The sequence below is a fragment of the Narcine bancroftii genome, chromosome 5 (genome assembly GCF_036971445.1).
Source record: "Narcine bancroftii isolate sNarBan1 chromosome 5, sNarBan1.hap1, whole genome shotgun sequence".
NCBI classification, from domain to species: domain Eukaryota; kingdom Metazoa; phylum Chordata; class Chondrichthyes; order Torpediniformes; family Narcinidae; genus Narcine; species Narcine bancroftii.
This window is the reverse complement of record NC_091473.1, coordinates 95,219,844-95,232,135: the sequence shown is the minus strand read 5'-3', so window position 1 is coordinate 95,232,135 and position 12,292 is coordinate 95,219,844. Positions and strand designations below refer to the sequence as shown.

General features: G+C 39.5%; 1 protein-coding gene across 6 annotated transcripts in view; it reads right to left on the bottom strand.

Annotated features, from left to right (window-relative positions):
* lrrc7 (leucine rich repeat containing 7) overlaps nt 1-12,292 on the bottom strand; it is a 501,081-nt gene that overhangs the window by 423,283 nt on the left and 65,506 nt on the right. The window lies entirely within an intron of this gene.

Here is a 12,292-nt window from a genome sequence, read left to right as displayed (position 1 = left end):
ATGGAAACAAGAATCTCTGATCAACACGAAAAGCATTGAGGGATATGTTAGTGCCTACTTCTCTGCAATGCAGCCCTCTAGATTCTATAAAGACAATCTAAGTATTCTTGACAGCACTTATGAGTTAAATCTTTTTTAATCAATCATTAATAACACTAATTCATTTCACCCAACAATTTTAAAAAAATTTATTTTGTATCTTAAATCCATTTTATTGATTGTTATATGAATAAAAAAATTAAACACAAGGAATAGTTACATAGCAATATACAAACTGTTACCAATCTCACCTGACTTTCTTGTCACATGCTACTAACTATGAACGATGGCATATATTTATATGAACTTCATTGCAAGTCCCATTGTCCACAGCAATTTATACAGAAATATTTTCTAAGTATTTGCTTTCTTTGAGTGTTTGAAAATTCAAATATAATCTTGAAATCTATCCACCAAGATACTCTTCCATCATCAAAATCAACCAATGAATTAACAACCATACAGCACAGTAACACAAGCTCAGACTGGTTACCATTCTTCATTTTGGAGCTAAAGACCACTTATATATTATATTTACATTCTGATCTCCTTCAATATAAATGACTTTCAAAAAGGCTTCACCACACAATTTCTAACAAGGTAAAAGATGACTTACTCTTCTGTTGCAGTTTTTTCTTCTTTTTAATTCAATGTGCAGGGATAATTTTGGTGCCAGTGAAATACCAGTACTGATCAGTAGCTCCCTCTAGTTTTGGAGCCCATAGCAGTACTATTTTACTATCAATAGTTCAACACTCCTAAATATTTGCAGAGTTATGATATTTTCATTTTGATTGTTAAATTTTGCATCTAACCAGAATTTTATTTACTCCTTGGAGTATTTAATATTCAAAATAAAGGAGGGAATCCAGTCAAGAATGTAATAATAATTCAAATATCAAAAGGACCTATTATTTTGGCACTTACAATTAAGTGACCATGAATACTGACTGTTTTATTCCTCTGTCTGTTTTCCAGGATATAATATGGCCAAAGAAGAATTCCACTGGCTACCCGAGTTCAGAATACTCAATATTCACATCTCCACACATATCATTCCTTCAGTCTTCTAGTTTTGAATAACTATGGATCACAGAACATGAAGCAACTATTAGATACAAAAAATTTATACAAAAGGGCCTACCTTACTTGTGAATTTCATAAATTGCAAATCAACAATATTAGGTTTCTGTGACAAAATGTTGCCTTAGGTTCAGTACACATCTCTATCTACACACATACACTGTGATATTCTGAATATCTGATCCAGAAAGAAAAGGAAGAGATGGTGAAAAATAAATATATTGCAAGTGCCATGGACACCCTACAAGAGGATCCAAGGAATCAACTCTCTTAAGTAGTAAGTTACCTTTTATCTGATTAGAAATTGCATGGTGAGTTGCAGGCAGTTTGCAGAGCAGTGGAATTGCTTCTGGAGCTAGATCAGCAGAAAATTGGTTTGCATCTCCCCCAGCCTCATTATGAAAAGAGCCAAGGAGCGTTCCTTATTATCTATCTGAGCTATCAGTACCGAGTAACACCCTGCACAATCTCCGTTCCTCACTGAAGAATCAAGGGCAGATGGCACAGGAAGGAGAGCAGGTGGTTTTCAACAATAACCAGAGGAAACCACCATGAAAAGCAGGTACATTTTAAATAAAGTATAATGTGTCTTTGTAGTTTAGATGGTTACCTATAACCACCACATTCCCCCCTCCCCCACAAAAAAGAGCAAGTACACATCCTGATATTTATAAATTACCGCCAATAAGCATCATTATTACCTATCCGCAATTTTGATTGCCTTGTCCATAAGGACAAATGCAAGTTCTTCTTCCAAATTTAAGTCTTAATTGCACAAAATCACAAGATAATTAAAAATTTGGGAGTCCACATGACCATGAGTAAATAAGAAAAAAGATTAATAGAAGCAATGTGGCTCCCTTGTAGTCTTATAAAGTAGAAATAATATTAGAAATAAAAATAGCAAAGAAATTAAACAAATATTTTGAGTCTATCTTCCCAAGACACCAAAAAACAAAATAGGAGTAGTATGGATCCAGAAAAAACATCAATGTAATTAACATTAGTACAAGAACAAACATGGAAAACTTGTGTCTTTCAGACCCAGTTTTGGAGATACTGGGTCAGAAAGATGATAATTCATTGCAGGCCAGATCTCATAAGGATGAGATGGAATATAAAGGGAGATAAAGAATCTAAGAACTTGATGCCAAGATAACAACCTCTCTTTCAAGGTCAGCTAAACAAAAGAGCTGGCCAGAGTGTTTCAGCAGCAGGGTAAATTTCACCTCTTCTCCACATTAATAACACTAAAGTGAATATAGTGGAGAGCAGCATCAAGTTCTGAAGTGTAAATATCTCCAACAAACTATACTGGTCCAATTATGTCAATACAATGGCCAAAAAAGTGCACCAATACCTCCATTTCCTCAGAAGCCTGAGAAAATTCAGTACATCCCCTTCATCCCTTAGCAACTTTTAAAGACGCGCCATTGGAAGTATCCTGTAAGGGTGCATCACTGCATGGCCTGGGAACTGCTCCATCCAAGACTGCAAGATATTGGGGGCAGTTGTAAATGCAGATTGAGACCATCATAAAAACTGCCCAGCTCCTTGCCACACACCCCACCCCAATTCCATCTACACTTCTCAAAATCTCAGAAACACAGGTTAAAGCATTTGACTCACCACGGCTACCCTCTCTTCCCCCTCCTTCCACTGGGAAGGCTTCTTGTGAGTGTAAACTTGTACCATCAGATTCAAGGACACTCTCCAGCTTTTATTTGACTCCTGAACAAACATCACATGGGCAAAATAATATTTCCCTTGCTCTGTTCTGATCTCCATTTGTAACTATGCACTCTGTATGGTGTTTATTTGCTGTACTTATGGATTGACTTACTAGTTAGTATGCAACACAAACATTACAGCACAGTACAGGCCCTTTGGCCCATGATATTGTGACAACCTAATGAACCTACTCAACAATCTAATCCTTCCCTACCTCACACCCATAACCTTCTATTTTTCTGGCATCATGAGTCTGTCTCGGAGTCTTTGGAATGTCCCAATTGTATCAGCTTCCACCATCCCCCCTGACAATACATTCTTGGCATTCACTATCCTCTGTGTAAAAAGAAAACAGCCTCCGAAGTCTACACTAAACTTGTACAGATGTCCTCTGGTATTTGCTACTGTCACCCCAAGAAAAAGGTACTGGCCTCTCATAGCTTGTAGACCTCTATTAATATACCTCTATTAATATACCTCTCATCCTTCTTTAATTCAAAGAGAAAATCCCTTGCTCTGTTAACCTTGCCTCATAACACATATTGCCAATCCAGACAACATCCTACTAAATCTCCCATGCATCCTCTCCATAGCTTCCATCCTTCTTGTAATGAAGCAACCAGAACTGAACACAATATTCCATGTGGTCTAACCAGTCTTTTATAGAGCTGCAACATTACCTCATGACTCAAACCCAATTCCCCAACTAATAAAGGCCAGCATACCAGAGACCTTCTTAACTACCCTATCAATGTACATGGATTAATGGATTTGCACCCAAAGATCTCTCTGTTCTTCCATGTTGTTAAAAATCCTACCACTAACCATGTACTCTACCTTCAAATTTCCCCAGCAAACTCTACATCCTGTCTATATCCTGATAGGGCTTAAAGGAGGTTCAATAGGATGATTCTGGGAATGAAAGGGTCATGAGATGGGGAGCATTTGACAGCTCCTCGCCTGTATTCATAGGAATTTAGGAGAATGAAAGGGGATCTCTTTGAAACATTTTGAATATTGAAAGGCATGGACAGAATAGATGTAGAAAAGTGGTTTCCCATAGTGGGAGAGTCCAGGACAGTGGAGCACTACACCTGGATTGAAGGGTGCCGACTTAGAAAAGAGTTTTGTAGGAATTTCTTCAGCCAGAGAGTGGTAAATCAGTGGAATTTATTGCCACAGGTGGAGGCCAGGTCATTGGGTGTACATAAGACAGATTGGTTGTTTCTTGATTAGCCAGGTCATCAGAGGTTATGGGGAAAAGGCCGAACAGAGGGGTTGAGTGGTGAAATGTATCAGCTCATGATTAAATGGGGGTGAGATTTGGATGGGTTGAATTGCCTATTTCTGCTTCTATGTCTTGTGACTTATGGACAACCTTCTCAGGGTGGCAAATATTTTAATTTTTAATTTAGACATACAGCACAGTAACAGACCATTTTGGCCCACGAGTAAGTACAGAGAGTGTAGGTTAATTGGGTGGCACAGATTTATGGGCCAAAATGGCCTTTTACTGTGCTGTATGTCTAAATTTAAAATTAAAAAGTTAGTCACCCCTCTTCTATACCATCATCAACACCTCCAACCTTCGTGTGATCTGCCACACGGCCATATGACCAACCAGTACTTCCCACTCCCAAACCTCCACCAAGAAAGGCTGAAAGGCAGACCACACTCCCCACCCCTATACCACTACCGAGGAGGTCCAGAAGTCAATGGAAGTCATGAAAATTTTGGATGTATGAACTTACAAACAAGGGAAGGAGGATGGGGGGGGTGGGTGCGGTGGGGGGGGGGGGGAAATAACAATTTTTTAAGGGGGGGTGAATGTGGTGATATGTAATTACACCACTAGGTCACCAGGGGTCATCCCGGTGACCTTGTATATGAAGCAGTCCAGAGCAACAGTCTAGCCTTCCAGGTTCGTCTTGTAGAGAGACAAGACCTCTTAATGTACATATTAGTTTATTAAAGCTGTCTTATACTTGCACTGCTAGTGTAGTTATTGTCAGTACATAGTGACCATCTTGGAAAGAGTGATCATAGCATGTTTGAATTTCTCATACAGATGGAGAGTGCAATAGTTAGATCTAAAACTATTTATTATGCTTGAACAGGGGAGACTACAACAGGATGAGGAAGGAATTGGTTAGCGTGGATTGGGAGCACAGGCTAGTTGGCAGAAGAGTTAAGGAACAGTGGAAGACTTTCAGAGATTTTTCACAGTGCTCAACAAAAATATATTCCCATTAAAAATAAGGGCAGTAAGAGAGGGAAGAGCCAGCCTTGGTTAACTAATGAAATAAAGGAAAGTATAAAATTAAAGCTCATGTGTACAAAGTAGCCAAGAGTAGTGGGAATCCCAAGGACTGGGAAAACTTTAAAAGGAAGAAAAGGATAACTAAATGAGAAATAAGGAAAAGGAAGAATTATGAAGGTAAATTAGCACAAAGTATAAAAACAACTGCAAAAAAAATTATAAATATATAAAACTGAAGAGGTTGGCTAGAGTCAACATAGGTCCCTTGGAAGATGAGAAAGGGAAATAGATATTGAGTAATGAGAAAATGACTGAGGCATTGAACGGATAATTTTGTCCCAGTCTTCAGTGGAAGACACATCTAGCTTGCCAAAGATGCGAAGGGAGGTGAGGGCCTTGGTAAAATAATTGTTACAAAAGAGCAAACTAATGGGACTGAAAGCAGACAAATCCCCAGTCCTGTTGGGATTCATCTCAGGGTACTGAAAGAAATGGTGGGAGTTATTGTCGATGTGTTGGTAGTCATTTACAAAAATTCTCTGGATTCTGGCAGGTCCCAGCAGATTGGAAGACAGCAAATGTTATGCCACTTTTTAAATAGGATTGTGGACAGAAGATGGGTAACTATCGGCCAGTTGGCTTAACATCTGTAGTCAGGAAAATGCTTGAAGCCGTCATTAAGGATGAAATAGCGAGGCACTTAGAACGAAGAGGTTCCATCAGGCAGACGCAGCATGGATTCAGAAAGGACAGGTCTTATTTGTCAAACTTGCTGGAGTTATTTGAGGATGTAATGGGTGCAGTAGATAGAGGGGAACAGGTTGAGGTTGTATATTTGGATTTCCATCATTACCTGCTGGCCAGAGGCATTGCCAAGAGCAGGACCACAGTTACAACCACCGAGGGAATGGGCAGGTGGAAAGGGAGAACGCTAACATCTAGAAGGCCATCCTCCTAGCTCTGAAGTCGAGAGGCCTTTCAGTCTCCCGCTGGCAAGATGTCCTCCCCGTTGCCCTCCACTCAATCAGATCACTCCTATGTACAGCCACTAATTCCACTCCACGTGAATGTTTTCCTTCTCACGGAAATCTGTTTTAGGGATCATGCTACCATCCTGGCTGACCTCCCCAAGTCAGTCCTACTGAGGAAGCATGTGAGGAGCCATAAATCTGACCCACTGGTCAAAAGGGTCCATCTCCTCCACACCAACCCCCAATATGCCTATGTGTCATTCCCTGACAGGTGGGAGGACACAGTATCCATTCAGGACCTGGTGCCCCCAAGAGTCCCTGAGACCAGTGCCGGCCACCCCGCACCCACTTCACCTAGTGCTACTGACAATGCACCAGGGCCATGGCATGTTACCCCCAGTGGATAGCATGCCAGATCTGTCACCACACATCCACTAAGCCAGTGTTCCAGACCACCTAGGATTTAACAGCTGTGCCTCAGCTGGTATTAGGACGGTCACAGCGGCAGACCAGATCACCTGAACAACTTAATTTGTAAGAACATTTAATTCCCTTCACCCTGCCAGACTCCTTCTAAAGCAAGGGATATATATATATATATATATATATTTTGGCTTTGTTAGTACTCGTTATAGTTTGTCTGAACACGCCCTTAGCTGACTGTGCCATGGTTCCTCCCACAGACCCCTGAAAAAAAGGCAACTGTACCACAGCTCCCTCTTCAGTCCAGGACAGTTGACCACCATAGACATCGTCCATTCTGTTGTTATTAAAAGCCTATCAGTTTTAATATAACTTCTAATCTTTTGAAGTAATTGACGGTACATCAGCCTTAAGGCAGCCATTCTCAACCTTTTATTTTGGATACGACCCCTTAGGACTATTCACAAGTTATTGGCCCCCTTCCCTGTGTGGCAGTTATTTACTTGATTTCTTTCATACATCTCTCCAACGGACAACAAAAAAACCCAAATATTTATGTTGCACGAGATGAAAATAAAACAAGGCTTTTACTCTGAGCACAACTGTGGCTTGTGATTCCAGACAAACAAATTGGAAATCATTTTTATTGAACTTAGAGGCAAGAAGAAAACACAAACATACCTATTACAAATTTTTACAAAAAGATTCTTAGAGTCCAATGGTTTGTGCACAATGAGTCATTACAGAATCTTAAGAAAAAAAACTTGAGAATGTGAAAACTAAATATGAAAAATCAGTCTTATAACATGCTTGATGTTCCTGTGCAAGTTTTTTGTTGTCAGACTCAAAAAGGATAGTGAATGTCAAAGGTTACCTCTTCTGATATTAGGTTTGTTCGTGGATTTTATCAAAGTAACTGCTTTGATGAATCCACATTCAACTCAGTATGTTAATGGAAATATTTTGGCCTCTTGGAAATCTGTTCAGCAGATCGCCCTAAACCCCTATATATATATTTTTTTTAATTGATTGAACTTACAGTGTGCAATTATATCACCCTGAAGGTCAAACAACACCTTTTGAATTTCTGCATCAACGTCGGTGTGCTGTTCCTCAAATTGATCTAATATCCAATATGGGATACTAAGGGAATCTAATATCCAATATGGGATACTAAGGGAATGTAATATCCAATATGGGATACTAAGGGAATGTAATAGCCAATATGGGATACTAAGGGAATGTAATAGCCAATATGGGATACTAAGGGAATGTAATAGCCAATATGGGATACTAAGGGAATGTAATAGCCAATATGGGATACTAAGGGAATGTAATATCCAATATGGGATACTAAGGGAATGTAATATCCAATATGGGATACTAAAGGAATGTAATATCCAATATGGGATACTAAGGGTATCTAATATCCAATATGGGATACTAAGGGTATCTAATATCCAATATGGGATACTAAGGGTATCTAATATCCAATATGGGATACTAAGGGAATCTAATATCCATAAGGGATACTAAGGGAATCTAATATCCAATATGGGATACTAAGGGAATCTAATATCCAATATGGGATACTAAGGGTATCTAATATCCAATATGGGATACTAAGGGAATCTAATATCCAATATGGGATACTAAGGGAATCTAATATCCAATATGGGATACTAAGGGTATCTAATATCCAATATGGGATACTAAGGGTATCTAATATCCAATATGGGATACTAAGGGTATCTAATATCCAATATGGGATACTAAGGGTATCTAATATCCAATATGGGATACTAAGGGTATCTAATATCCAATATGGGATACTAAGGGTATCTAATATCCAATATGGGATACTAAGGGTATCTAATATCCAATATGGGATACTAAGGGTATCTAATATCCAATATGGGATACTAAGGGTATCTAATATCCAATATGGGATACTAAGGGTATCTAATATCCAATATGGGATACTAAGGGAATCTAATATCCAATATGGGATACTAAGGGAATCTAATATCCATAAGGGATACTAAGGGAATCTAATATCCAATATGGGATACTAAGGGTATCTAATATCCAATATGGGATACTAAGGGTATCTAATAACCAATATGGGATACTAAGGGTATCTAATATCCAATATGGGATACTAAGGGTATCTAATATCCAATATGGGATACTAAGGGTATCTAATATCCAATATGGGATACTAAGGGAATCTAATATCCATAAGGGATACTAAGGGAATCTAATATCCAATATGGGATACTAAGGGTATCTAATATCCAATATGGGATACTAAGGGAATCTAATATCCAATATGGGATACTAAGGGAATCTAATATCCAATATGGGATACTAAGGGTATCTAATATCCAGTATGGGATACTAAGGGTATCTAATATACAATATGGGATACTAAAGCAATCTAATATCCAATATGGGATACTAAGGGTATCTAATATCCAATATGGGATACTAAGGATATCTAATATCCAATATGGGATACTAAGGGTATCTAATATCCAATATGGGATACTAAGGGAATCTAATATCCAATATGGGATACTAAGGGAATCTAATATCCAATATGGGATACTAAGGGAATCTAATATCCAATATGGGATACTAAGGGAATCTAATATCCAATATGGGATACTAAGGGAATCTAATATCCAATATGGGATACTAAGGGAATCTAATATTCAATATGGGATACTAAGGGAATCTAATATCCCTTAGAACTGGTTTTCAATCACCTGTCAAACAACATACTTCCATCATTTCATTTCCATTCCAGAATCTGGCATAAACTGTGAGAAGAGAATTATTCTATGGCAAGAGAATTTCTTGGAATATAATGAAATGACCACCCTTGTCATCTCAATTCTTTTAGAAACGGTGGAATTACTCAAAGGAATTGCCTGAATTGTTTATTTGGCATTAAAGTTCATGATGTCAGATATTATTATGGACACTGAAGGCAAAATAAGTGACTATTATGAGCATTTCCATTTTTAGCAATCAACAATTCACTTATCTTGTATAATGCACGAAGACTCTTTTCTAATTTCTGTAACTTTTCAGTACTCAGCTATTGGCCTTCTCTCAAAATTTTCTGAGGGTTTTGAAGTAATCTAAGGGTTTATCTTTTTTCTCTTTATATTTGGTCTCTAAATTTTTTTTCAGCTTGCTTACCCCAATGCTTTCATTTGAAAATGTTTTCGAACAAATCAAACACATGGGCAGAGAAGGGGTATACGGATATATAATGAAGCTATTCAATGAGTTCTTCTTCTTTGGCTTGGCTTCGCGGACGAAGATTTATGGAGGGGGTAAATGTCCACGTCAGCTGCAGGCTCGTATGTGGCTGACAAGTCCGATGCGGGACAGGCAGACACGGTTGCAGTGGTTGCAAGGGAAAATTGGTTGGTTGGGGTTGGGTGTTGGGTTTTTCCTCCTTTGTCTTTTGTCAGTGAGGTGGGCTCTGCGGTCTTCTTCAAAGGAGGTTGCTGACCGCCGAACTGTGAGGCGCCAAGATGCACGGTTTGAGGCGATATCAGCCCACTGGCGATGGTCAATGTGGCAGGCACCAAGAGATTTCTTTAGGCAGTCCTTGTACCTCTTCTTTGGTGCACCTGTCACGGTGGCCAGTGGAGAGCTCGCCATATAACACGATCTTGGGAAGGCGATGGTCCTCCATTCTGGAGACGTGACCTACCCAGAGCAGTTGGATCTTCAGCAGCGTGGATTCGATGCTGTCGGCCTCTGCCATCTCGAGTACTTCGATGTTAGGGATGAAGCCGCTCCAAAGAATGTTGAGGATGGAGTGGAGACAACGCTGGTGGAAGCGTTCTAGGAGCCGTAAGTGATGCCGGTAGAGGACCCATGATTCGGAGCCGAACAGGAGTGTGGGTATGACAACGGCTCTGTATATGCTCATCTTTGTGAGGTTTTTCAGTTGGTTGTTTTTCCAGACTCTTTTGTGTAGTCTTCCAAAGGCACTATTTGCCTTGGCGAGTCTGTTGTCTATCTCGTTGTCGATCCTTGCATCTGATGCAATGGTGCAGCCGAGATAGGTAAACTGGTTGACCGTTTTGAGTTTTGTGTGCCCGATGGAGATGTTGGGGGGCTGGTAGTCATGGTGGGGAGCTGGCTGATGGAGGACCTCAGTTTTCTTCAGGCTGACTTCAATGAGTATTCTACTGAATGCCACTGGCATTATTTACTGAGGAACTCATGGCAAAATGACCTCTGAAAGTAACAAAATTCAACTATGACAAAACAAAAAGCACTTCTTGCTAGGGTTAGCTGAAAAGTCAGCTAAAGTTTTGTGGAAAATAATGAACAATGCATATATAAAAAAATACAGCTCAGTATAGGCTCTTTGGACCTTGACGTTGTGCTGACAAGAATATCCCTCCCTACTCCATAACCCTCTATTTTTCTCTCATCTCTATGTCCATCTAAGAGTCTTTTAAATGACCCCAGTGTTTCAGTTTCCACCACCATCCATGGCAAGGCATTCACCACTCTGTGTTTAAAAAAAAACTTACCTCTGATATCTCCCCTAAACTTGCCTCCCTTAACTTTTTACATAGATCTTCTGGTGTTTACCTTCTTCAATAAAAGTTAGCAGGAGACATACATTCACTACCTGTCACAAAAACTCAAAACAAAATGAGGGTGCCTGCAGATGTGAGAAATATGGAACAAAACATTTTGGTCTGCACACATTTCCTGGAATGAAAGTGATAGAACAAAAGTGGAAAACTACGTGAAAGAGAATTCATAGCCAAACCTGGTTCCATGTCAGTCAAACACAATCATATTGAAGCAAGGAACACTCTGAAAATATTGTTAGTTTTCTGCATTTGTTGCAGTCATTCCAGGCTGTCCCCAAATGCCTCCAACCTTGAAAACATCACACATTACTTGGCCACTACACATCAAAACTTAGCAAAGTCCTTTTCTTCCCTTAAAAATGTTTAATATGCAGTTTCCATACCCCCTATACACCATGCCCAGCCCCCCCCCCCACCTTATTAAGGATTTCCACCCATAGCCCCCTATTAAATGTGCTGTGCCCCCCCCCCACCCCCCAGGGGAATTGAGAATAGCTGCATTAAGAATTTCCTTAATCCTTATTGCCAAGACCTTCTCACTCTCCTGTCCTTTCTTAGATTCCTTCCTGGCTACCTTGATTCTCATGAGACCTTCCTGACTTTTGTTTCCTAAACTGCTTTCATCCTCCTAATTAGCTGTCTCATCAACCATAGTTCCTTTTCCTACCATCTTTTTTCTCCTCAGTGAGACAGAACTCTATGCAAATAATCCCTCAATATCCTCCATATTACTTCTGTACTTCTAGAAAGCATCTATTTGTAATTTACTCTCCCAAATTCTTGCCTCATCCCATCATTATTTGCTCTTGTCCCAATTAAACTCTTTACCATTTTGCCCACTCCTATCCTTATTATAGCTATGCTAAAACTCAGAAAGCAAAATGCTCTTGCACTAAGAGGTCTGTCACTTGACCAGGTTCTTTACCTAGTAATGAATCCAGTGTGCTCTCTCCACTAGTCACATACTGTATAAGGAATCCTTCTTGAACACACTTGACAAATTCTGCCTCATCTATCCTTCTTGTAGCAAGGAGGTGTCTGTCAATATTAGGGCAGCTGAAGGACTCCCATAACAACAACCCCATCATTTTTGTACCATTCTAAAAATCTGTCTACTTATTGGGCAGTTGAGGTCAGGTGACCCAAGC